This window comes from Pseudophryne corroboree, chromosome 2 (genome assembly GCF_028390025.1).
Source record: "Pseudophryne corroboree isolate aPseCor3 chromosome 2, aPseCor3.hap2, whole genome shotgun sequence".
Lineage (NCBI taxonomy): Eukaryota > Metazoa > Chordata > Amphibia > Anura > Myobatrachidae > Pseudophryne > Pseudophryne corroboree.
The window spans coordinates 287,557,631-287,570,354 of record NC_086445.1 but is presented as its reverse complement, the minus strand read 5'-3'; the positions used below and the strand labels follow the sequence as shown (position 1 = coordinate 287,570,354).

General features: G+C 44.3%; 1 long non-coding RNA gene across 1 annotated transcript; it reads right to left on the bottom strand.

Annotated features, from left to right (window-relative positions):
* Positions 1–2,657: 2,657 nt before the first annotated feature.
* On the bottom strand, positions 2,658–12,268 carry LOC135050738 (uncharacterized). Its single transcript, XR_010241778.1, has 3 exons — positions 12,211–12,268; positions 11,674–11,804; positions 2,658–2,753 (listed from the first exon to the last, which is right to left on the bottom strand). It is a non-coding gene; the product is annotated as an uncharacterized LOC135050738 (long non-coding RNA).
* Positions 12,269–12,724: the final 456 nt, after the last annotated feature.

Genomic DNA, 12,724 nt, shown 5'->3' with positions numbered 1-12,724 from the left:
GCCAGAAAAATTGCGGGACACTTTCGGCGTACAGGCACCACGTACAGAAGACTGGAGCACCACCAAAAACTACTGAACCTGCCCTGCCATCATCTGAAGCAAGAAGTGGTAACGAGGTGGAATTCAACCCTCTATATGCTTCAGAGGTTGGAGGAGCAGCAAAAGGCCATTCAAGCCTATACAATTGAGCACGATATAGGAGGTGGAATGCACCTGTCTCAAGCGCAGTGGAGAATGATTTCAACGTTGTGCAAGGTTCTGATGCCCTTTGAACTTGCCACACGTGAAGTCAGTTCAGACACTGCCAGCCTGAGTCAGGTCATTCTCCTCATCAGGCTTTTGCAGAAGAAGCTGGAGACATTGAAGGAGGAGCTAACACGGAGCGATTCCGCTAGGCATGTGGGACTTGTGGATGGAGCCCTTAATTCGCTTAACAAGGATTCACGGGTGGTCAATCTGTTGAAATCAGAGCACTACATTTTGGCCACCGTGCTCGATCCTAGATTTAAAGCCTACCTTGGATCTCTCTTTCCGGCAGACACAAGTCTGCTGGGGTTGAAAGACCTGCTGGTGAGAAAATTGTCAAGTCAAGCGGAACGCGACCTGTCAACATCTCCTCCTTCACATTCTCCCGCAACTGGGGGTGCGAGGAAAAGGCTCAGAATTCCGAGCCCACCCGCTGGCGGTGATGCAGGGCAGTCTGGAGCGACTGCTGATGCTGACATCTGGTCCGGACTGAAGGACCTGACAACGATTACGGACATGTCGTCTACTGTCACTGCATATGATTCTCTCACCATTGAAAGAATGGTGGAGGATTATATGAGTGACCGCATCCAAGTAGGCACGTCACACAGTCCATACTTATACTGGCAGGAAAAAGAGGCAATTTGGAGGCCATTGCACAAACTGGCTTTATTCTACCTAAGTTGCCCTCCCACAAGTGTGTACTCCGAAAGAGTGTTTAGTGCCGCCGCTCACCTTGTCAGCAATCGGCGTACGAGGTTACATCCAGAAAATGTGGAGAAGATGATGTTCATTAAAATGAATTATAATCAATTCCTCCGCGGAGACATTGACCAGCAGCAATTGCCTCCACAAAGTACACAGGGAGCTGAGATGGTGGATTCCAGTGGGGACGAATTGATAATCTGTGAGGAGGGGGATGTACACGGTGATATATCGGAGGGTGATGATGAGGTGGACATCTTGCCTCTGTAGAGCCAGTTTGTGCAAGGAGAGATTAATTGTTTATTTTTTGGGGGGGGTCCAAACCAACCCGTCATATCAGTCACAGTCGTGTGGCAGACCCTGTCACTGAAATGATGGGTTGGTTAAAGTGTGCATGTCCTGTTTTGTTTATACAACATAAGGGTGGGTGGGAGGGCCCAAGGACAATTCCATCTTGCACCTCTTTTTTCTTTTATTTTTCTTTGCGTCATGTGCTGTTTGGGGAGGGTTTTTTGGAAGGGACATCCTGCGTGACACTGCAGTGCCACTCCTAAATGGGCCCGGTGTTTGTGTCGGCCACTAGGGTCGCTAATCTTACTCACACAGTCAGCTACCTCATTGCGCCTCTTTTTTTCTTTGCGTCATGTGCTGATTGGGGAGGGTTTTTTGGAAGGGACATCCTGCGTGACACTGCAGTGCCACTCCTAAATGGGCCCGGTGTTTGTGTCGGCCACTAGGGTCGCTAATCTTACTCACACAGTCAGCTACCTCATTGCGCCTCTTTTTTTCTTTGCGTCATGTGCTGATTGGGGAGGGTTTTTTGGAAGGGACATCCTGCGTGACACTGCAGTGCCACTCCTAAATGGGCCCGGTGTTTGTGTCGGCCACTAGGGTCGCTAATCTTACTCACACAGTCAGCTACCTCATTGCGCCTCTTTTTTTCTTTGCGTCATGTGCTGATTGGGAAGGGTTTTTTGGAAGGGACATCCTGCGTGACACTGCAGTGCCACTCCTAAATGGGCCCGGTGTTTGTGTCGGCCACTAGGGTCGCTAATCTTACTCACACAGTCAGCTACCTCATTGCGCCTCTTTTTTTCTTTGCGTCATGTGCTGATTGGGGAGGGTTTTTTGGAAGGGACATCCTGCGTGACACTGCAGTGCCACTCCTAAATGGGCCCGGTGTTTGTGTCGGCCACTAGGGTCGCTTATCTTACTCACACAGTCAGCTACCTCATTGCGCCTCTTTTTTTCTTTGCGTCATGTGCTGATTGGGGAGGGTTTTTTGGAAGGGACATCCTGCGTGACACTGCAGTGCCACTCCTAGATGGGCCAGGTGTTTGTGTCGGCCACTAGTGTCGCTTAGCTTAGTCATCCAGCGACCTTGGTGCAAATTTTAGGACTAAAAATAATATTGTGAGGTGTGAGGTATTCAGAATAGACTGAAAATGAGTGGAAATTATGGTTTTTGAGGTTAATAATAATATGGGATCAAAATGACCCCCAAATTCTATGATTTAAGCTGTTTTTTAGTGTTTTTTTAAAAAAACACCCGAATCCAAAACACACCCGAATCCGACAAAAAAAATTCGGTGAGGTTTTGCCAAAACGCGGTCGAACCCAAAACACGGCCGTGGAACCGAACCCAAAACCAAAACACAAAACCCGAAAAATTTCAGGCGCTCATCTCTACTTAACCCGACGGCTGGCATCTTTACTGCATCTCCTCATAGGTAATACATAAGTCCCAACATTTGGAGCAGGTGTCCGCAGGCTCTCCTCCCAGGAAACTCAGGCATCACCCACTGCGTGTAGATGAAGAGGAAGAGATGAAAAAACATTGTTAGTGGATGAACAAGCAGACAGACAAACTGCAAACAGTGGTGTGGTTGTGTAGAGAGAAAAATCTCTCTATGTAAATATGTACCTCTAACTATTGAGGACATGGAAAATGCCTAAAATAAGGACAATTATCCCTAAGGGCCCATTGTTTTTATACAATACACACATTGGGGGGAATAAGTTCTCTATTATAGTAATTATTGGGTACCATCAGAAAAGAAATTTGACCAGTAAATAATAAAAGCTATAAATTTGTAACATTTAGGGGTCAATCCAATTAGGTACAAGTTACCATTGTTGCGACGTTTCAACAGCACCCAAACTCACACCCTTCGTTGCCAGATTCAGACTATGGGGCTACCGGAAAGTTCGGCTGTTCTAAGACAAACTCGCACCTAATTAAATTGACCCCTTAGTTGTTAGATGCAATAAAATAGTAAAATATAATGGTGTAATTGTGGGCCTGATTCAGTTGTGGTTGTTGAAGCGATTGTGGCTACAATCTTGCCGTTCGCAATTGCATCATGAGTCTGAGCAGTCGTAGGCTGAACAAGTCTCCTAGACACAGGAGGCTCTCCAGCAGCAACACAGGTCGCAATGGGTAATTTATGCACATGCACGGAACGGCATTTGAACGGACCTGACTCGCCTATGTACAGTTAGCCACCCCCATTACCACTCCCCAAATGCCGACTTCCTGTCAATCACTTTGCGATGGGATACTCTATGGGAGCTTGATCGCATTTCGTGCGCAGTGATAAAGAATTGAGCCACTTGAGTGCAACAGCAGCTTTGTGTACGCATCTGAATCGGCCCCCTGAGTGGTAAGGAGAAGGACTCCAGGGAAAGGACTATGTCACCTTTATTATGTCACGATCCGGGTAACTGGACTGTCTGGACGCCATTTTCTACCAGTTAGGCGTCTCCTGAGATTGGCTCAGCGTGCCAGGGCCGGGTCATAACTATGTTTTGTTTTACAGTTCATTTTTGTGTTCCCGCAGCGCTGGTTCAGCGGCCTTATTAGTGTGTTCACTTAGCTTAGTATGGCCCTCTCAGCCCCGTCGCGGCCGTCACCGCTGCGCCCGTGATCCTGCCGCATGGAAGCTGTGTGTGGCGTCCCCTGTGTGCCGCGGCCATCACTGTCATCTCTGTGGCTGCTGTGCGTATGTGGGAGAGCAAAGAGTTCTCTGCTGCTGCGGCCTCCGCCGCCATTATTGTTTGGCACATGGTTCTTTCCCCTTCAAGTTCTGTCATAGGCGCAGCCATGTTGGATAGAATCACATGTCACTTTTCTCACCAATCCGCTGCGCTGCTGGTGCCTGTGTCTAATTGTCAGCCAATGCCTGCTCACCAGCAGGTATAAACATCCTGTCCCAGCACCCAGGAAATTGTCAGTGCTTCAATTGTCTTTCCAGTGATTCCAGTCTTCAGCTTCACTAGAGACTCACTTGTGGATACACTCTGCAGTGCAGCCAAACTCTCCTGTGGGTACACTCTGCGGTACAGCCTGACTCCCCTGTGACTATACTCTGCAGTGCAGTCCAACTCTCCTGTGAATATACTCTGCGGTGCAGCCTATTTCTCCTGTGAATATACTCTGCGGTACAGCCTGCTTCTCCTGTGATTACACTCTGTGGTGCATCCTGACTTTCTTGCTATTTGCACCCTGCGTGGGCAAAGTATATGCCTTGGCTTCCAGTAGCTTTTCTCCAGCGGTACTCTGTTTTCACTACTCTCAGATAATCTACCATTACAGCTAAGTGTTGTCCCTGCGATCCCTAGCATCACATTAAAGTTTGTCTACAATCTCAAGCATCATAAAACACCCTAACCCAATTCCTAAGTCACTGGTCTCAAACCAGTAGGAATTCAGAGACACTCTTTGATGGTTATTGTTTTCTTGCACCTTGAAGGGTTAAACATGCTATATGAATTGTTATGTGTTTGAATAGACACGTACGCACTCTCTACAAGATGCCTTTGTCTGTTCATATAATATAAGGCTTGTGTGTGTCTTATCTTCAAGGACAATTACATACCAGATCAAAACTGTTACTTCTGTGTGTTACTAAAATATCCTGCATGTAATGTCGTATGCTACTTCTATTTATCCAATCATATGCTTGCACATATTGTATACACCCATGTTTCTTTTCTATATAGTACGTTGTAATTTATTAAATAAACAGTGTGAATTTTTACTGCTTGTGTTGTGCATGTACCTTGTGGCTAAAAGTTCATACTCCAGACGTCTAAGAGGCCATCACATCGAGGGTTAAAGAATAAAGGGCAAATCCTTTCAGCTGGGGGCTCGTCCGGGATTCAGTGATCGTCCCTGGATGGTAAAGATAGAGAATTTATTGTCTGTCTTTGCCATACAGGATTGCGGTCATACACTGAAGCTGAATCCGTGTCAGTGTTCCGGGAACACGTGACAAGGTAATATTTAAGTCCGGGACTTAATATTACGAAGTTTTATGTAAAAGCATAAAACAGGTATCAGGGATACCATAGAATCTTTAATGTCTGGGACTTAAAGAATACGTCTGAGAAAGGACCCGGGGTCCAAGCGCAATTCTCCAAAGACGTCAGTATCTGGGATACTTAAAAAAAACATAGACCTGGGGTCTATACGTAACGTAGATTATACCCCGATTTGATCGTCTATATATATTTTTGTATGTTTGTAGTGAGATAAGTTCTTATATTTGGTCCAGACGGCTGGTAAGTTTTCGTCTGCCAGATATCTTTACTCAAACACTTTTCTTGCTTCCTGTCTAAAACGCTGTATTTTTCTGACATCTTGTACGAATGGTAAGCGTACCCGTCAAAAGATTTCATGTTCTCATTATACAGATAATATTGTGATATTGTCAATGACTAATTAACTGGTGTTAGCTAATGCATGCATAGAAAGTTTTTGTAAATTGCATTTTTTGTTGTGAAATTGCATAGAAGGTTTTTTTTGTAAACTGCATTTTTGTTGTGATATTGCATAGACAGTTGTTGTAAGTTGTTGTGGAAATTGCGTAGAAAGCTGGTGTAGATTGCATTTACTATGGGAGGGGGTCAGAGTAAGACAGTCATTTATCCTCCACCTTTACCAGGGGAGACATGCAAGATGTATGTTGCCCGTAACTCTACCACAGATTATTATTTAGTTAACCCATGGGTGGATAATTTAGCGGGATGGACAGAGAAAGCAGGACAGGACCCATTCCTACGGGAAGGCAGTAATTACCTTTTCTATATGGAGATTTAAGAACAAATGTCAGTTCCCAATAGCACAGAAGCGAAGCTGCAGAGAACTGTAAATCTTTGAAAATCCCTCTCGCCTCCCCCCTTTGCATTCCAATGTATCCTGCGCTCAGAGACACAAATCTCTTGGCAGCAGTAACCCTTTCACACTAGATGGGATTGCCTCCAGCTCCACTGCTGGAGGGTGCGTCCACTAGCTCTATCCCTAGCACCAATAACCCAGAGTTTAGATAATAGTAAAACACTGTCCCAAGCCCACTATTACCCTCGATGGCTGTATATCTTATTTGCGCAAAGCTTGCAAAGGACGCAGCTATACACATATGAAGGAAGTCTTTAAAGCCTGTGGTTTTTTTTTGCCTGTCGCTGTGGCTTGTAAACAGAAACCTTCATAGTCTGTTACTGCGTTTTGGAAAAGGTTTAAGGACTGCTGGACAGATGACGCTGGCTTACCTTTGCTTAACTCAGAAAGCTTACTCACTTCCCCACTCACTCATAACTATCAGAACTCCAGACGCTTTGACAGACAGAACCAACCCCGCAGTCAGGGAAGATTCCAAAGACCCCGCGCACTGACGGGGCCCGGAGGAGGGTATCCCAGCCTTTATTCAACTCACCCGTCATAGTAAAGATTCACCTCTGCTGCCACTTATTATAAATGGAAGTAAAATTCCCTTTTTAGTGGACAGCGGTGCAACAACCAGTGTTTTGTGTTCTGACCTATGCAGTATCCCCTCTCACCAGAAAAGATAGAAGGTCTCCGCCCCATGATACAGCAATTCTTACAACAGGGTATTCTCAGACATATTGTATCACCATACTGTACTCCTGTGAACCCTGTTGCCAAAGCTGATGGCAGTATAAGATTTGTACAGAATCTCAGAGCGATCAATCAGCTAATTGTCCCAATTGCACCAATTGTTCCAGATGTAAACTCACTCATTTCTGCAATCCCTGCAGATGCTGCGTTCTTCTCTGTATTTGATTTGAAGAATGCCTTTTCAGCATACCTGTAGATTCACAGACACAATTACTTTTTGCCTTTTCTTTTGAGGGTAAACAACTTACCTGGTGCAGATTATTGACGCACCTGTTGTCTCCAGGCCACATTGAGGCCCTGGCAACCTCACCATGGTTCAGTCCTGCTACAGTATGCAGATGATCTGCTGCTCTGTAGTCAAACTGAGGAGGCCTGCCGAGAGGATGGTGTTTCATTACTAAACTGGCTTTGTGAATGTGGACACAAGGTGTCCAAAATAAAAATGCAATGGTGTAAAAAGCATGTTGATTACTTAGGTTTTGTGCTCACTCAGGGAGAGAGGAAAGTCAGTCCACAACGCATACAGTCTGTATTGGGCCTGGTCACCCCAACTACCCAGAAGGAACTACTGTCCTTCCTGGGTATGGTAAATTACTGCAGACAGTGGATATCTGATTGCTCTTATTATGATAACATTTTGAGACAAGCCACACTGAAGGACAAACCTAAAACTGTACAATGGTCACAAGAAATGTTAACTGCATATGAAAGTTTAAAATGTATGTTGATGAAAAGTCCGGCACTTGGCCTCCCCAATTATGTACTACCTTTCCATCTATATGCAAGGGACAATTGTAAAACCATGGCGGGGGTGCTCACACAGTTTCATGGAGGGAAGTTGCGCCCCGTGGCATTTTTTTTCCAAAGTCATGCCAGTGTCTGTGCAAGGTATGCCTGCCTGCCTCAGGGCTTTGGCAGCCTGTGCAATGGTTGCAGAAATGGCCACTACCCTCACTTTAGGCCACATCACAGTACTCCACACCACACATGATGTCCTGGCAATACTTAAAGGCTTGCACACACAGCACATGTCAGCACAACGCCTTAGTGGATATGAAGTACTCCTTTTGAGTAACCCTACCCTTACCATTAAGTACACTGCTAGTTCTTCTGGCCCTGCACCCATTCTCAATGCCCTTTTGGGCTTGAAAGGTCCCGAGGATGAACCACCCGCCCTACATGACTGTGCTGCTTCCATTGACGCTGGGACTTCTCCCAGACTTGACATGTCTCCCGTTCCCATACCAGGCGCAGACATTGTTTTTGTTGACGGCTCCTGTAGTAGGCCCAATGACAATACATACCAGGCTGGCTATGCCATTGTCACCCTCCCTGACACTGTGTTGGAAACCCTACCAATACCTTATCAGTCCGCGCAAGCTGCAGAACTCATTGCACTCACTAGAGCATGTCCCTCCCTTGACAACGTCCATCTGCTCACTCAACTTCAAGCTGCTGCGACTAATACTGATCTCTCCGACTGGACTTACCCAATTCTGCAGAAAAAATCCTAAATCAGGATTAATCTGCAAAGAGGGGAAACCCTGTATACCCCAGTCCAGTGCCCCTTTGCTCGTTGTCCAGTGCCGTGGTGTTGGTCACCGTGGTGAAGCCACAACACTCCTCCTACTAACCAATGATTTTTATGTTACTAATGCCAAATCACTTGTGGACCAGTATGTTAGCAGATGCATCACTTGCCTCAGGAACAACCCTAATAAAGCAAAACACCAGCATCTTGAATACCCCACAGAAAACTCTAGGATACTCACCCTTTGAAATACTAATGGGTAGACCCTTTTCCTACACCCTGGGCTAAGAAACCACTAGTAATACAGGAAGGAGATCTAGAACTCATCAGAGAAGAGTATGTGTGGCACGGTGAAGCCACAGTATGTCAGGTCCCTGATAACAAAACTGAATGAAATTGAACATGAGGTTGTTTGTAAAAACCCTTTTGAATCCACAGGAACCTACACACCCCTTTATGGTCCAGAGACAGAGGTCGTAGCAGTTACCCGGACAGCAGTCCTGACAGAGGAAAGTCCTACCTGGATCCATGCATCCCGAGTAAAAAAGGTTCCTAGACCAGACCTAGAGAGGGAAGCAAGTGATTCCAGTGAGGTACGAACCGGGGCAGACAGCCCTGACCTCCCACCTAGCGAAGAAAGAAGAACAGAAGAAGATGAGGAACCTGTCCCCTATCTCTATCCTGGGGACTATCTCGATAGCCCTACTGGCCCTCATTCACCTCACAATATGTGAAGTCGACATCACACAAACAAATGGATCCCCACCTTGTGGTACAATTCCTCCAATACACACGTAGCCACATACATCCTTGATTATTTTATGTTCCCCAAAATTGCTGATGACAAATATTATATACAACAAAGGAGGAAATCAGGAATGTCTGAGACAGTATATATTTGTGTTACTGACGAATGGTACTATAGTGCAAGACAAATGTTTTATTTGTGGGACATGTATAAAAACCCAAAATACCAGCCTAAAATTGCTCCCCAAAACAAACCTTTAAAGCCCCATATTGCCACTTCTAAAGATATGGTGGCTATTACTAACCCTACCTTTGAAGACACCCTAGCTATTGAAACTGGTTTCCCTGACATTAATTTTTGGTTGGAATGGATGAAGTATAGTGCTAACAAACACAATAAAAGCAACTGTTATGTCTGTGGCAAATCTAGGCCCCACCTAGGTACAGTGCCCCTTAATATACCCCTAGAACAGGAAAATTGTTTTTTTTTCAGCCTTTTTAATGATCACCGATGACCCCACTCCTCCCTCTAATACTCCTGCTAATCGAAAGAAAAGAGCACTCCCAGGAGGTAGCTTTGACCCCCACGTATACATTGATGCTATAGGGGTCCCAAGAGGTGTTCCAAATGAGTTCAAAGCTAGAGATGAGGTGGCTGCGGGTTTTGAGTCATTGTTTCCTATAGTAACTGTAAATAAAAACGTAGCCTGGATTAATTATATATATATTATAATCAACAAAGATTTGTTAATGATACCAAAGATGCTCTTAAAGGTACAGCTGAACAGCTAGAAGCCACTTCCCAAATGACATTCCAAAATAGAATGGCCCTTGACATGATCCTAGCAGAAAAAGGCGGTACATGTGTTTACATTAGTAAGGTGGAAGGCTGTTGTACATATATTCCTGACAACACTGGTCCCAATGGTAAGGTTACTTTAGCCATAAACAAGTTAGAAACCTTATCCATAGAACTCAAGAAAAATTCAGGTATTGATAACCCATGGAGCCAATATTTTGGGTGGTTTGAAAATTGGAAACAGGCTCTTGTGCAAATAAGCATATTCATACTTGTAACTTTAATTCTTTTAGGCATTATAGTTTATTGTGTAATTCCCTGTGGAAAGAAACTTACCTCCAAAGGCATTGATAAGGCCCTGATGTACTATGATATAACCACCAGTCCTGTCACCTCCTCTGATAGTAAGGGACCCGACGATTATGTCCAATATCTCAAGAACTGGAGGAACAAGAAAGGAGCCTCACTTAAGAATCATGTCATATAACAATCATGATTCTAAGAGGGGATTGAAGGGTTAAACATGCTATATGAATTGTTATGTGTTTGAATAGACACGTACGCACTCTCTACAAGATGCCTTTGTCTGTTCATATAATATAAGGCTTGTGTGTGTCTTATCTTCAAGGACAATTACATACCAGATCAAAACTGTTACTTCTGTGTGTTACTAAAATATCCTGCATGTAATGTCGTATGCTACTTCTATTTATCCAATCATATGCTTGCACATATTGTATACACCCATGTTTCTTTTCTATATAGTACGTTGTAATTTATTAAATAAACAGTGTGAATTTTTACTGCTTGTGTTGTGCATGTACCTTGTGGCTAAAAGTTCATACTCCAGACGTCTAAGAGGCCATCACATCGAGGGTTAAAGAATAAAGGGCAAATCCTTTCACACCTTCTATGACTTTTATTATTTAATTAAAACCCTTAAAGCTACCTCCCCTTGTCGTGGTCACGCCTTCGGGCATTGGTGCTGCAGTCCCAGCGCATGTCCAGGAGTCCCATCTCACCTCCTAAGTTCAGGTACCCGTCAGCCCCTACAACTGAGGCTTCCCGATACCAACACCAGCCCTCAGTTGTGACACATTATAGGAAAGATCGTGAATCAGTCACTTATTACAGCCCCAATTCACATAATTTATACCATTATATCCCGTTTCATCATTTGGTTATTCTATGGGAGAAATGTATCAGAGTGATAAAGTGGAGAGAGATAAAGTACCAGCCAATCAGCTCCTAACTCAATGAGCGTGGCTTCATCTGTATGTGAATAATAGGCAATACTGTGTGATGTAATGTGACTAGGGGGCACTACTGTGTGATGTAATGTGAATAATGGACAATACTATGTGGCATACTATGAATCAGGGCACTACTTTTGATGTAATGTGAATAAGATTATGGTTTTGTGTGGCGTAATTTGAATTGGGAGTACTATTGTGTGGCCACACCCCTTCTATGTGAGACCACACCCCTTTTTCAGGCAGCTTGCTGTCACTTTACAAAGTATGGGAGGGCTCATATTTATAGTTTGCAGGGGGGCGTCGAACACCCTAGCACCGCCCGTGCCCATCCCATTCCATCTGTATGTCCTATACTGAGCTGCCCCCTTCTGCATGTTTTATATCATCCGCTTTCCTGCACCATAGTCTGTGTTTTGTACTGTGCTCTCAATACTCCCCACCACCCACTAATTACACAAGTATGGTAACTTACCTTCTGCATGTTATACTCCAGTCCTTGCTGCCTCTGCGACCCCTCCCGTCGTCTTCAACTGACACTTTGCAGATCTCTTTGCCGGTCACCCGACACTCTGCAAATCTCTTTGCCAGAATCCATATGATGATCTAAAAACACAAGGCTATCAATAAGCATAGTACTAGTTTAAGTACAATAAAACATCCATGAGTTAACCAGTTTCCCAATTTTCCTTAAACCAAACAACATACTTTCAAAGTTATCAATATCCCATTTATCTATTATATTAACTTTTTCATTTTATCCCAAAGCCACGTTTCTGCCTCAGGTTACCTGCATCCCCTGTATGTGTGCTTATCCTCCATACTGCCCTCTTTATTCCTGTAAAGCTACATTTTTATTCCTACATATGCCGTTCCTTACTGCGCTTCTCCTAATTATGTGTCCTTGTACCTGTATTCCCTGGTCTGTCTATCATGTCTTGCCTTTCAGCTGACTATACTGGACTCTGTCTTCCTTACCCCTCTCCATCATACCCTGCTATTTAGGACTCACCTCCTCCTACCTGTCTTCCTGCATGGTAACTGGAAACGTCAGCAGCTGTAGATAGAATGTTACAGGAAGAAGCATTGTGATGGCACAGGCTAGTGATGTCACAAGCTAGGTGTGATGTCATAGTAACCAGCAGCAAAGCTACAGAGTTACAGCTATCTTAAATATACATTTTATACATCACTTACAACTGGATGTACATGAGTTTCTAGTTTTAAAAAAATGAGACTAGTGTAGAAAATGAACTATAAAGCAATGTTGTACAGAGTGCCTCAATATATAGGTAAAGGGGAAACGTAAGTGACAGGAATTTCTAAACTGAGGGGTACGTTTACTAAGCAGTGATAAGAGCGGAGAAGTGAGCCAGTGGAGAAGTTGCCCATGGCAACCAATCAGCACTGATGTAACATAAATAATTTACATACTATAAAATGATACAGAGCTGCTGATTGGTTGATGGGGAAATGTATCCACTGGCTCACTTCTCCGTTTTTATCACTGTCTAGTAAATGTTCCT